Genomic DNA, 12650 nt, shown 5'->3' with positions numbered 1-12650 from the left:
CGGCGCTTCTCCAGTAAAACCATTTCCTTGACTCTAGATGACTATTTTGGAAGTTCCCTTCTGTCTTCAGAACTCTCATTCCCATTCCACATGTCTCTTAGTCTCAAGGGATGATACAGCTTCCTATGTTTCGGGCAAACTGAAGTCAGTAGAGGAAGTTTATCATTAACCCACCATGTATCTACCCATACCTGTTTCCTCTCTTTAGATGTTCCTCTTGCTAGGATGGAGGAAAGTCAGGAGTTAATGTTTTATGGGCACAGAGCTTCAGTTTGGGATAAAGAAAATTCCTGCAGGTAGATGGTGCTGATGGTCACGCAACAGTGTGAATGTACATAGTGCCACTGATCTGCACACTTTTTTTTTCCATTTTTTTTAAAAGATTTTATTTTTTTATTTGAGAGAGAGAGAGAGAGAGATCACAAGCAGGCAGAGAGAGAGGGGGAAGCAGGCTCCCCACAGAGCAGAGAGCTCAATGTGGGGCTCGATCCCAGGACCCTGAGACCATGACCTGAGCTGAAGGCAGACACTTAACCGACTGAGCCACCCAGGCATCCCTGAACTGCACAGTTTAAATAGCTAAAATGGTCAATTTTGTGCTATATATCTATTAACGACCATAAACACATTTGTTAATTACAAGGGGGAAAAGTAGTAACTTTATAATAGAGAAACTGACAGAAACCACTACCACAAGAAAAAGAAAAAAAAGGGAGTGGTGGAAATATCTTTCTTTCATTTTTAGAATAATCCTTTACACCCAGGATTTTATTTCCTTCTGTCTTATCAAAGACTCTATGTCTTTATTTTTTAAAATCTATTTTAGAAAAAGAGAGAGCATGAGCCGGAGAGGCAGAGGGAGACGGAGAGAGAATGTCAAGCAGACTCTGCCCTGAGTGCGGAGCAGGACGCGGGGCTCGATCTCACGACCCTGAGATCAGGAACTGAGCCAAAACCAAGAGTCAGATGCTTAACCAACTGTGCCACTCAGGCATCCCAAAGACCTTATGCCTTTAGCTGGTCTCTAATGAGTTGATGGTTCTCTCTTGCCTCCAACCCACGTTCATTATCTTCCTTTCTCTGGGTGCTGGAAGACCCATCTCGGACGAATGCATCATTTGAAGTTCCTTCAGTTGGCCAACTGAAGGCACAAGCAGATCATAGGATGTGAGCCAAAAGATTAGGGCGTTATGCCTCCTGTTCTGAACTGCTTGCCCCCAGATGTGACACTGGCAGTTTTCCCCTAGAGCCACAGTTTCTGTTGAGCAGGTCCCCACTTCTGGAACTTTCCTTGCCTTGCTGTCCCATCAGTGGTTCACCCCCCCTCCCTCTGACAAGTAGTCCTTACATCTACCCTTCAGGTGTGCCAAGTTGGGTGGGCAAGTATCCACTCTAAAGATTATTATTCCCCCACTTTCAGTAATCATTCTCTCCAGCTCCATAGAACCATTCCCTATAGTATGTAAACATGTTCTAGTAATTTCCATTAATGATACAAATTTAAAACAAAGACTTCTGGATATGATGGGTGAAGGCAGCAGAGCAAATATTTACTGTCTGTCCATTTAAAGAAGCTTGGCCGACTCTGGACACGGACAATTGAACATGCGTGCCTAGAAGTTAACTTCCAAGTCTGAACTGGAGACGTGAATGTAGAAGAGAGTGTGGATTACAAATGACATGAGGATCTGGACAGGGTTCTGGGGGTGTTCTAACATGCAGAGGCCAAGCAGGGAAGTGTGAGTGTAAGAAGGAATTTAACAGGAGGCAGCCAGTGAGACTGCAGGAAACCCAGAAGGGTATAGTATTACAACAGCTCAGAGAGGCATTGAAATCAAGAAGGCAGTAAGGGGTGTCAGGTTCTCTTGAAATGCAAAGTAGGACGAGGCTGTGTGCCCCCTGGATTTGGCAACAGGGTGAGGTAGGGGAGCACGGGTGATTTGAAATCATGTCAGTGAAGTTGTGAAAATATAGCTGGATTGAAATAAAATGAAAAGAAAGTGAGATGTGCGGGAGTTGGTCTATCGAGACTAGACCATGTTTTCAAGAAGTTTTGCTCTCAAGTAAAGAAAGAACATGTTACAGGAAGGGTTCGTGGATGTATGACTGCTCATTTTAGTAGAAGTATAGCATATACTGATGGAAGCATGTATTGTAGACATGCAGATCACACATTTTACACACAGTAAGCATACCTGTATAACCACTACTCAGATCTTAAAACAGAGTCCTACCCATAGCTCAGAAGCCTATTGAAGTCTACATGTTTGCGTTCCGATGTGAACAGGCTTGAACAATTTCTCCCTTCTGAAGGTCAGTTTTACAGGGTCAACCTGGCCAGGCCACAGTACACAGATATTTAGCCAAACATTATTCTAGAGGTTTCTGTGAAGGTGTTTTTGAGTTGAAATTAACATTTAAATAGGTAGACTTGGAGTAAAGCAAATAACCTTCCATTATGTGGGCGGACCTAATCCAAACGGTTGAAGACTTTACTAGAAAATGAGGGAAGGAGAAAAGAATTGGGCCAGCAGGGTGGTTTTGGACCCCAACTGTGACTTTTTGCCCGGTCTTCAGGCAGCTGGTCTACCCAATAGTTTGGGATTGTATGGATGAGATAATTCCTTAAAATTTCTCTCTCCCTCTCTTTCTCTCATTTATTTGTACCTACACTTACATTTACTCTTCTCCATGTCTGCCATGATCATGACACAAACCACCATTACTTCCCACCCATATAACGTTGGTGGACAGCTAATAAGTATTCTTTCAATCCTTCCTCCCTAGAGTTGTCAGAGAGATACTCATAAAGGTAAGCCCACATCCCTCTCCTGCTTAAAATAAATGCTCAGCATAAAACTCGAATGTCCTACCAAGGCTTGCTAGAGTGTGGAAGAGGAAGACATGCAACTGACACGTGCTTGTCATCCTCAATGGGGCACACACTCTTCGGCCCCAAGTTACATGGCCATGCGGGTCCGCTGCTGCCAGATCCTTACTTCTGTTTTCTAAACAAAAGCCAGACACTGGGGTTCTCTGGTCTTGATCATTTGGTCTTTCCCCCACTCCTCATCAGGGTTTTCAAACCACTTTTCGGTGTTGCTCCTCTTTCTGTCTTCCTGAGCTCTCTCCCCTCACCCCTACCCACGTTTCACCCTCCAGCACTGGTAATCTAACTCAGTTTAATTTCCAGTGTGCGTCAGGCTATTTCCCACCTTTGTGTGTTTGCATCTGCTGTGCCTTCTGCTCAGACTTCCCTCCACCTCCCACCCCTTCCTTCCCCCTGGCTGAGGTGGTAGCATACCACTGACTTCATGAAACCTTCTTTGATACCACCCCTTCGAGAGGAGTTGGTTGTCTGTCCCTGGGGCTCCGCGCTTCCCTGTGATAGCTATCACCAGTCATGCTGTACTTCATGCTGCCAGTAGACTGTGAACTAACTTCTCAAGTACACAGATGGCATCTCTGATTCCATTGTGCTCAGTACAGAAATGGCCGTGAAAGTGACTGAGCCCTGTCCTTGGGTTTTGCCAGGTTCCCCCCAATAGATTTCCATGAGGCTTCTGTCACTGTCCAAGGTGCTGGCCACCTTGCTCTGCCTGCCTCCAGCCAGCCTTCCTTACCAGAGCTCGAGTCGGAGCCTCTGCCTCCATTCCCCAGGCCCAAGTCCCCAGATGGGGCTTCCTGCTCACTTGATCTTTATGTCACTAGGGTCTGCTACTATCTTGGTTGTTGGAATTAAGTTTATGCCCCCACACCAGGTCTCAGTCGCTTACTTGTACCTCTGGGGTTAGCATCTGCAGCCAGATCAAGTTTTTGGGTACCTGCTCTGACCTCAGGGTAATTCTGCCTGATCCTGGCCATTGTACTTCTCCCACTTTCTGCATCAACCGCATGCCCACCTTTTCCACATGTTTTGATATATGATACCTGCTCTCATGCCTGAGAATGTGGGAGAAATAGTCCCACATTTCTTTTCCTGTTTGGGACAGGTCTTTGAGAGCAAGTTTAGGTTAAAAACAGACTGAATATATGCCCTCAGACCTCGGTTTAAACCCTACCTTTATCAATGACTGGCTATGCAAAGTTGGGCAAGCTGCTTATGCTGTTGAATCTTAGTTTCCCCATCTGAAAGTTGGAATGGTAAAACACTTCTCCTAGGGTTATTAGGAAAATTGCTGCTAATGCGTTGAGAGGCACTTAGCTATGTATAATGTATGTATAATAAATTAGGCAATTATGATTTTTTAAAGTTTTTTTTTAATTTATTTGAGAGAGAACGAGAATGTGCATGCAGGGGAGGGGCAGAGGGAGAGGGAGAGAGAAACTTTAGCAGACTTTCACGCTGAACGCAGAACCCGACATCAGGCTCGTTCCCAGGGCCCTGAGATCATGACCTGAGCCAAAACCAAGAGTTGGACGCTGAACCCACTGAGCCACCCAGGCACCCCCATTATTATTGCTTTTATTGGTAGGAAACAGTCGTGTGGCCGTGGCTTCACTCGCCCCAGTCCGAGCTCCATCTCTCTCTCTCCCCGCGGCATGTCCTCCAGCTTCTCCTATTCTCCCCGGCAGATGCTTTTGCTGCTAATAAATCCTGCCTGTGATATCACAGTTCACTGCAGCAGCTGGCTCGGAATCGAGACATCAACACATGAATCAGACAGGATGAGAGGAGGAGGAAGCTGAAGACAGAGGCTCCTACTACCTTGGTGACAAGGAACAGAAGAGAGAAAGAACAGAGGATTGTAATAAGATCCATCCCGAGGTTTTGCTTTTCTGCGAAGTGGGATGGGTTTAAACTTCTCCCCGCATTCATCGCCCTCCCAGGGTTAGGCAGATTGCTTCTGGGAGGGGCGGCCAGTTGGGATACTGGCAACCCAGAGGGAAGAGTTTGCAGATGAGATGTGTCACCTGATGTCCAGGTTGAAGAAGGAAGGAGAACATAAAAAGGAAGAAGAAAATAAGTTCCATTGACCTTTCTGATATACTTGTCTTAGACACATTTCCAGCATGGTAGAAACAACTTCTCAAGACTCACACAACTGGAATCATTTCTATAAAATCTGATGTTCCTAAGAAGCCCAACTCCACAGTGTAGCACTGAGGGTCATTCCAAATAGGGTTCCTTCTGAACTTTCTCCATTCAACGGCTACCGCTCCCCACACGCACATAGAAAGGTAAGCACGGAGGAAGTTCCCTGAGCATTTGCTAAGTACCAAGTTCTATGCCTGTATTCTCAGGCGGTCCTTTGAAGTAGGTCTTATTATGATGCTTATTTTCTAGACAATAAAACTGAAGCTTAGCATTTCCCAATTATTCCCCATGGTCAGAGACTTACACAAAGTTGAGCCAGGTAGGCTGATCAACAGACCAGGATGACGATCATCCAATGACTTCTTAAAAGGAGGAGTTAGGTTTGAATGCATACAGATGTCCCCAGATAGCTGCCCGGCTCTGCCATACACACCAGGATACCGTGGTGAATGGTACAGGCTTCCGAGATGACCCAGCTCCTCAAGATCAAACAGAGAAGCTGCAGAACCAGAATCCCAGCCTTAGTCTTCAACTCAAATTTGTTTTCTTATTAGACTCAGCTGCTTCCCAATTCACACATCTTCATATTCAAAGAGGCTATTAACCTACCACATCGTCACCACCTGGGGCCTGCCAAGCCAAGCAAATGGAGTTAGCATCTTCGTAAATAAGGACTGCTAGAGTCGGAAATGGCGGATCCCAGAGAAATGCCATGCCCCGTCTTTCAGAGGGAAGACAAATGACATTGTCCTCCTACGGGGAGCATGGAGCGGAGGATACGATGACTAGGAACCAGCTCTGGCTCCGTGCGATCCTGGCAACAGGACTTCCCTTCTTGGGTTCTCATCTGTCAATTGAGGGGGATGCATGAGTTGGTTCTAAGGTCCTTTCAGTCATCTTAGGAAGGGATCTATTTACAGTAGCTTCCCCTAAATAGACCGGAATTCTTGGAGACTGAGAGTTCAATGAAAATAAATTAGGGAGACAAGATTTGACTAGTTGATGTATAGTTTTTTTAAAAAAAAAAAAAATCCTCTTATTCTCTTAGTCTGTTAATAGGCTGGATCTCACCCTCAGGTCTAATTAGCTGCAAGAATCTCCTAAAGGCTTGAAAATCCAGAAACTTGAGCTTTATCAGGAGACAGCACTCATGGACAATTACATTGGTGCTTTCCTGGGACTCCATACAAAACACACATGTACTTACAAAAGTTATCCTTTTGCTTTCTCTTCTCCACTATCTGGGTACAAGAAAGCATTTCAAAGCTTGAACTCAGAAACCAGATGGGATAGATCTCTGTTTAACTCCCATCCCTTGATTTCTCTTACCCTCTTTCCTCCTCTATAAATTGAGGTAGCTTGCTTTCCTCTCTGTCTTTATCTTAGTTTATTTGCAAACCATAAGAGAGTCTTAAATATAAGGAACACACTAAGGGTTGCTGGAGGGGAGGTGGGCAGGTAGGAGGATGGGGTAATTGGGCGAGGGGCATTCAGAAAGGCACTGGGTGCTCTCTGCCACTCGTGGGTCACTAAATTCTACCTCTGAAACTAACACTGCACTATATGTGAACTAACTTGAGTTTAAATACAATCCTGAAAGGAAAAGTTGGAGGCAGTTATGGTACTTCTGTCCTTGAGTGTAATCCATGTACAATTTAGCGCCGCACCTGAAAGAGAGTGGCGTGTTTAGCTGATCAAGAGTAAAGCGCCGAGGGCCCATCTATATGGTCAAGCTTCTTAGAATGTTGACATACTGGCTTGGGTAGTGTGGGCAGAGGGACCTTGTTGTTATAACTGGTATCATTTGTCACTTTGTATTGAACACTTTCCAACTCGGGAGAAGAAGGGATGAGAGAGAGAGAGAGAGAAGGGGAAACTTTGGAAAGGATACTTTGTTGCAGAAACAGCCATGCTCTGAGCAATGAACAAGCACTTTGCTAAAAGCTGAGTCATTCCTGTAAAAAAATATTCTGGCCTTGTCCTAGAAAATGCTTACTCCTAAATGTTTACTCCTAATGCTTACTCCTAAAAAGACAGTACAAAGAACCTGGTACTCCCCTGCCCATATCCCACTTTCCACTCGTTTGTTTGTTTGCAAGCTCTGAGCTCTTGCAGAGATCTGAAGGCTTGGGGGAGACACAGGGGAGTCAGAGAACCAGCCCATATCACTTATTTATTCCCCCCCCCAACCATTATTGAAGAGTATTTAGCAAGCATATTTCCTGAAGGCCGTTCTCCTTGTAAGAAACCCCATCGGTGGTTTAATTAAGCTTACATAAATACTAAATGGGATTCAACCAGAATGGGGTTTGCTGATTTGTTGTGTTGAAATAAATCCTTGCTCTGTTCTAATTGAATAGATTGAACACAGACTGTATTTGTTCTTATCCTGAAGCCACTTTCATGGGAGCGATAAACTGGAAATGTTATCTGGCTTGGGATGGCCATTTTGCTGGGAAAATCACTCTGCCAGTGGTGAGGGAATGGAGGAGTTAAAAAGATCTTTGTTTTCAAGGTCATATGTCACAAGCCAAGGAGAGTTAAAAAAAAAAATCATGGCAGGGGGCCATACCCATACCCTGGTAAGGGTATGGTGAAACAGGTGCCCCATGTATGGCCAGTAATGTTGAAAATTAAAATAACCATCTTGAAAAACCAATTTGGAGATGTTAAAAGAGAACTTCAGGATTGCCATAATGCTTCATGTTTCCAGCCAGGAATTCCACACATGGGAATGAAATCCAAGGAAACAACTAGAACCTGGAAAACAAAGCAAAACAAAACAAGTGTATGTGTAAAGATGTTCATTGTGGTATTAGCTACAGCAGCACACACACATACACAGACACACACACACACACACAAAGTCACAAAGAAATTTTGCAACAAACCCCAAAAAGAAATGATTAAGTCAGTTCTGACACTTTCCCAATAGAATATTATGCAATTCACATGGTGATTACCATGATTACATGGAAAACGATTTGGAGAATAATAGTAAGTTAAGAAATAAATCTAGATACAAGTATACACTATAAATAAATTTAGCTTTAAAAAAATATGCCACTCAGTATGAAATAGCCAGAATAGGTAAACTTGTAGCTGAACATAGTGTTGGTCAGGGGCTGAAGGAAGGAAATAATGGGGCGTGACTACGAATGGATATGGGGTTTCCTATTCTAGGGATGACGAAAATGTAGATACCTGTGATGGTTGCACGACACTGTGAATGCGATAATACCACTGGATTGTACACCTGAACTGGGTACAGTGGTTCATCTCATATTTTGTGTGTTTGCCACAATTAAACAAGAAAAAAGCTACTACAAAGGATGAAAAATCAAAGAAAGTACCCCTCAAAAATCTGAATACCCGTTATTTTAGGACAGTGGGAACATTTTTCTATTTGTGAAGTTTTCTATCATGTTTGTGTTACAGAAAGGCAGGCTCATGCAGAATTAGAATCCAGCCCAGAATGCCCCTACCCCCCACTCCCACTCCCAGCCAGTGCAGAGTATAATATATAGCACTAAATATACAGTTTAGAAAAGAGGGGGAAAAAGATCAAAACTCAACAGTCTAAGCTTCCACCTTGGAAAACTCAATGAAGAAGAACAATACGACCCTAAAGCAAATAGATTAATAAAATAAAAAAAAGAAACCCAGGAAACTAACAGGCAAAAACAATGAAATCAAAAGCTGTCTTTTTTTTTTTTTTTTAAAGATCAATGACATTGATAAACTACTAGTCAGGCCCACCCAGAAGCAATATGGAAGACACAAATGACTCTTATCAGAAATGAAAGAGGAGACATCACTACTGATCCCATGGACATTAAAAAGGATAGTAAATGGATACTGTGATGATCCCTGTGCCACACACTTGGTTACACAAGTTTGAAAGATATAACCTACCAAAGCTCACATGAGGAGAAATAGATAATTCAAATAGGCCTGTATCTAGTAAAGAAACAGAAAGGAGAGGGTGGGTGGATGGGAGAGCCTTCTGGTGCGTATTAAGGAGGGCACGTATTGATTGGATCACTGGGTGTGGTGCATGAACAATGAGTCTTGGAACCCTGGAAAAATAAAATTAAATTTAAAAAAATTGAAATTGTTGTTAATAGCCTCCCCGAAAAGAGTCAGACACAGATGTTTCCCCTGGTGAATTCTACGAAACGTTTCAAGGAAGAAATGAAACCATTTTTCTCCATTGTGTTCCAGAAGATAAAATTAGAGAGAACATCTCCGGATTCTTTCTATGAGGCCAGCATTATCTTAATACCCAAACCAGAAAAGAAAGGAAAATGACACACCAATATCTCCCCTGAACATTGATGCAAAAATCCTCAAGAACACATTAGAAAATAGAATCCAACAATGTATGAAATTAATTATATACCACTACCGAGTAGGATTTATTTCAGGCTTACAAGGGTGGTTCAATGTTGAACATCAAGTAATGTAATTTTGTCAACAGTAAAATAAGAAAAAATCATATGACCATATCAATAAATGGAGAAAAAACATTTGACAAAATCCAACACCCATTCGTAATAAGAACTCTCAGAAAACTTCAACTTGATTAAAAAAAAAAAAATCTAAAAACCCTGCCATTAACATCTCACCTAGCAGTGGGAAAAGATCAAGAAGTAGGCTATAATGTCTCCTTTTACTATTCCTATTCAACATTGTACTGGAAATTCTAGCTCATGCAATAGCACAAGAAAAGGAAATAAAATGTGTAGGGAATGGGAAGGAGGAAATACAGTGATGTCTATTTTCAGATAACATGATTGTCTATATAGAAAACCCAAAGAATCAACAGCAACAAAAAAACTTCTGGAACTAATAAGTGGTTGTGCCAAGGTCATAGGATATAATATTAATATCAAAGTCAATTTTCCCTATATTCCAGCAACAAACAATTGGAATTTAAAATGGAAAGCAAAATATGATGTTGCATCAGTGCCAAAAAAGAAAAAAAAATTGTTTAAGCATAATTCTAGCCAAATGTGTATGGGATTTATATGAGGACAACCATGAAACTCTGATGACAGAAATGAAGAGCTAAATAAATCAAGAGGTATTCCATATTCATAGATTAAGAAGACTCAGTATTGTTAAGCATTTGGTATTGTCAGGATGTTTTGGATTTTAGTCATTCTAATATGTGCGTGATAGTATGGCATTGTTGGAATACTTCCCAGCTTAGTTCAGTGCAATCTACTGAAGGCAATCCTTATCAAAATCCCACCGAGTCATTTTGTAGATATCGACAGACAACTTCTAAATTGTATATGGAAAAGCAAGAGACAGACTAGACTGACTGGAACAATTCGGAAGAAGACAAAGTCAGGGGACTGATACCACCTGACTTTAAGACTTAGTCATAAAGCTGGAATTATCATGAAAGCATGATATTGGTGAATATAGGCAAATGGTCAGGAGAATAGCATAGAGAATCCAGAAGCAGACTCACACACATATGATGAACGGATCTTTCACAAGGGAGCTGAGATAATTCAATGGAGAAAGGAAGGCCTTTTCAACAAAAGGTGATGAAACCCTTGGACATCTTATGCAAAAAAAAAAAAAAAAAAAACCAGAAAAATTAAAAAGATATAGGCCTTAAATGTAACTTGCAAAATTATAAAATTTCTAGAACAGGAGAAAACCTAGGTGAACGTAAATTTGTTGGTGAGTTTTCAGATATAATATCAAAAGCACACTCCATAAAGGGAAAAATAGGTACATTGGACTTGATTAAAGTTAAAAAGTTCTCTCTGAGAGAGACACACTTAAGAGAATGTGGAGGGACACCTGGGTGGCTCAGTTGCTTGAGTGTCCAACTCTTCGTTTTGGCTCGGGTCATGATCTTGGGGTCTGGGATTGACCCCAGGACTCCCCACTCCATGGGGAGTCTTCTTCCTCTCTTTCTCCCTCTGTCCCTGCTTATGCATGCTTTCTTTCTCTCTCTCTCTCTCAAATAAATACATCTTAGAAAAGAGATAGAGTGAGAAAATGTGGAGATAAGCCATAGGCTGGCAGAACATACTTGCAAAACATGTATCTGATAAAGGACATTTGCCCGAAATATATAAAGAATTCTTAGAGCTCACCACAAAGAAGACTGATCCAGGTAAAAAATGAACAGAAGATCTGACATGCACAACTTCATGAAAGACACACAGATGGAAAATAGGCATATGAAAAGAGGCTCAACATGTATGTTGTTAGGGAATTGCAGATTATGGCAACAATGAAACACTAGCACACACATATGAGAATGATTACATCCGAAAAAATTCCTGACAATACCAAATGCTGACATAGATGCAGAGGAACCGGAATGCTTATTCACTGCTGATGGAAAGGCTAAATGGTACCGCCACGCTGAAAGGCAGAGGGATAGTTTCTTACGTGGCTCGACACAGCCTTACCATATGATAGAGCAGTGACGCTCCTAGGTTTCTACCCCAAATCACAAAAAACTTATGTGTGCACAAAAACCTGCCCACGAATGTTGATAGCAGCTTTATTTATAAGAGCCCAAATCTGAAAGCAACCAAGACACTCTTCAATAAGGGAATGAATAATCGGTGGTATCTCAGTACAGTAGAATATTATTTAAGAATAAAAAGAAATGAGCTATCAAGCCATGAAAAGACACAGAGGGACTCTAAATGCATTTTACTCAGTGAAAGAAGCCAGTCTGAAAAATCTACACAGTATGGGATTCTAACTGTATGATATTTTAGAAAAAGACACACCTATAGAGACAGTAAAAAGATCACTGGTTGCCAGGGGAGTTTCGGGGGGGAGAGAGATGAGGCATGAATAAGGTGAGGAAGAGAGAATTTTGGGGGTAGTGAAACTATTCTGTATGATACCATAATCATGGGTATGTGTCATTATGCATCTGTCAAAGCTCACAGAAGTGTAGAACACAAAGTGTACAACAGAAACGACACATCTTGGTTCAAAGATGTGAACCAAGGACCCTCGTTAATGATAATGTATAACGTTCATAACAAATGCGCCACAGGAAAGCGAGATGTTCACCATGGGGAAAATGGAGGACTTATGTTGGGGAAGCGGGAGTTGGGTGTGTATGAGGGACTTTGTACCACGTACTCAACTTTCCTATAAAATTAGAACTTCACTAAAAATGATGTCTGTCAATTTTTTTGGGAAAAGTTTTCAATTAGCAATAATCGCGCCTCGGATAAACCTCATTGGCTACGATACTGCCACTGCACAAAGCTTGTCAATTTTTTTAAAGGTCATTATGGCTGCTGAGGTAATCCATACCTTAATAGGGGACTCTCTCAGCAGATAGGGAAAAGCCACTTTGGAAAGACAACCTTCCTCCAAAATTATTACTATGAGCTCTCATTTGGTGGTCAAATCACCTTTTCATGGCGTCTGTTGCCTGGTGATGGAGTTGCAATGGTCATTCTCATCAGCTTTGCAGTCATTTAGGTGGGCCATCTGACAGGGTAGCAGTCGGGCTCGCATTTCTGGAGTTAGTCTGCCCGAGTGCATTCTTGGCTCTACCATTTGCTAAGTGTGTGAGGGTAAGTTTTCACTAATAACATGAGCATGTACC

The 12650-nt window shown here is 42.1% G+C and overlaps 1 pseudogene; it reads right to left on the bottom strand.

The window, feature by feature from the left end:
- Nucleotides 1-12190: 12190 nt before the first annotated feature.
- LOC116581545 lies at nucleotides 12191-12306 on the bottom strand (annotated as a pseudogene).
- Nucleotides 12307-12650: the final 344 nt, after the last annotated feature.

This window comes from Mustela erminea, chromosome 20 (genome assembly GCF_009829155.1).
Source record: "Mustela erminea isolate mMusErm1 chromosome 20, mMusErm1.Pri, whole genome shotgun sequence".
NCBI lineage: Eukaryota > Metazoa > Chordata > Mammalia > Carnivora > Mustelidae > Mustela > Mustela erminea.
The sequence above is the reverse complement of the archived record's forward strand: the minus strand, read 5'-3'. Positions and strand labels throughout refer to the sequence as shown.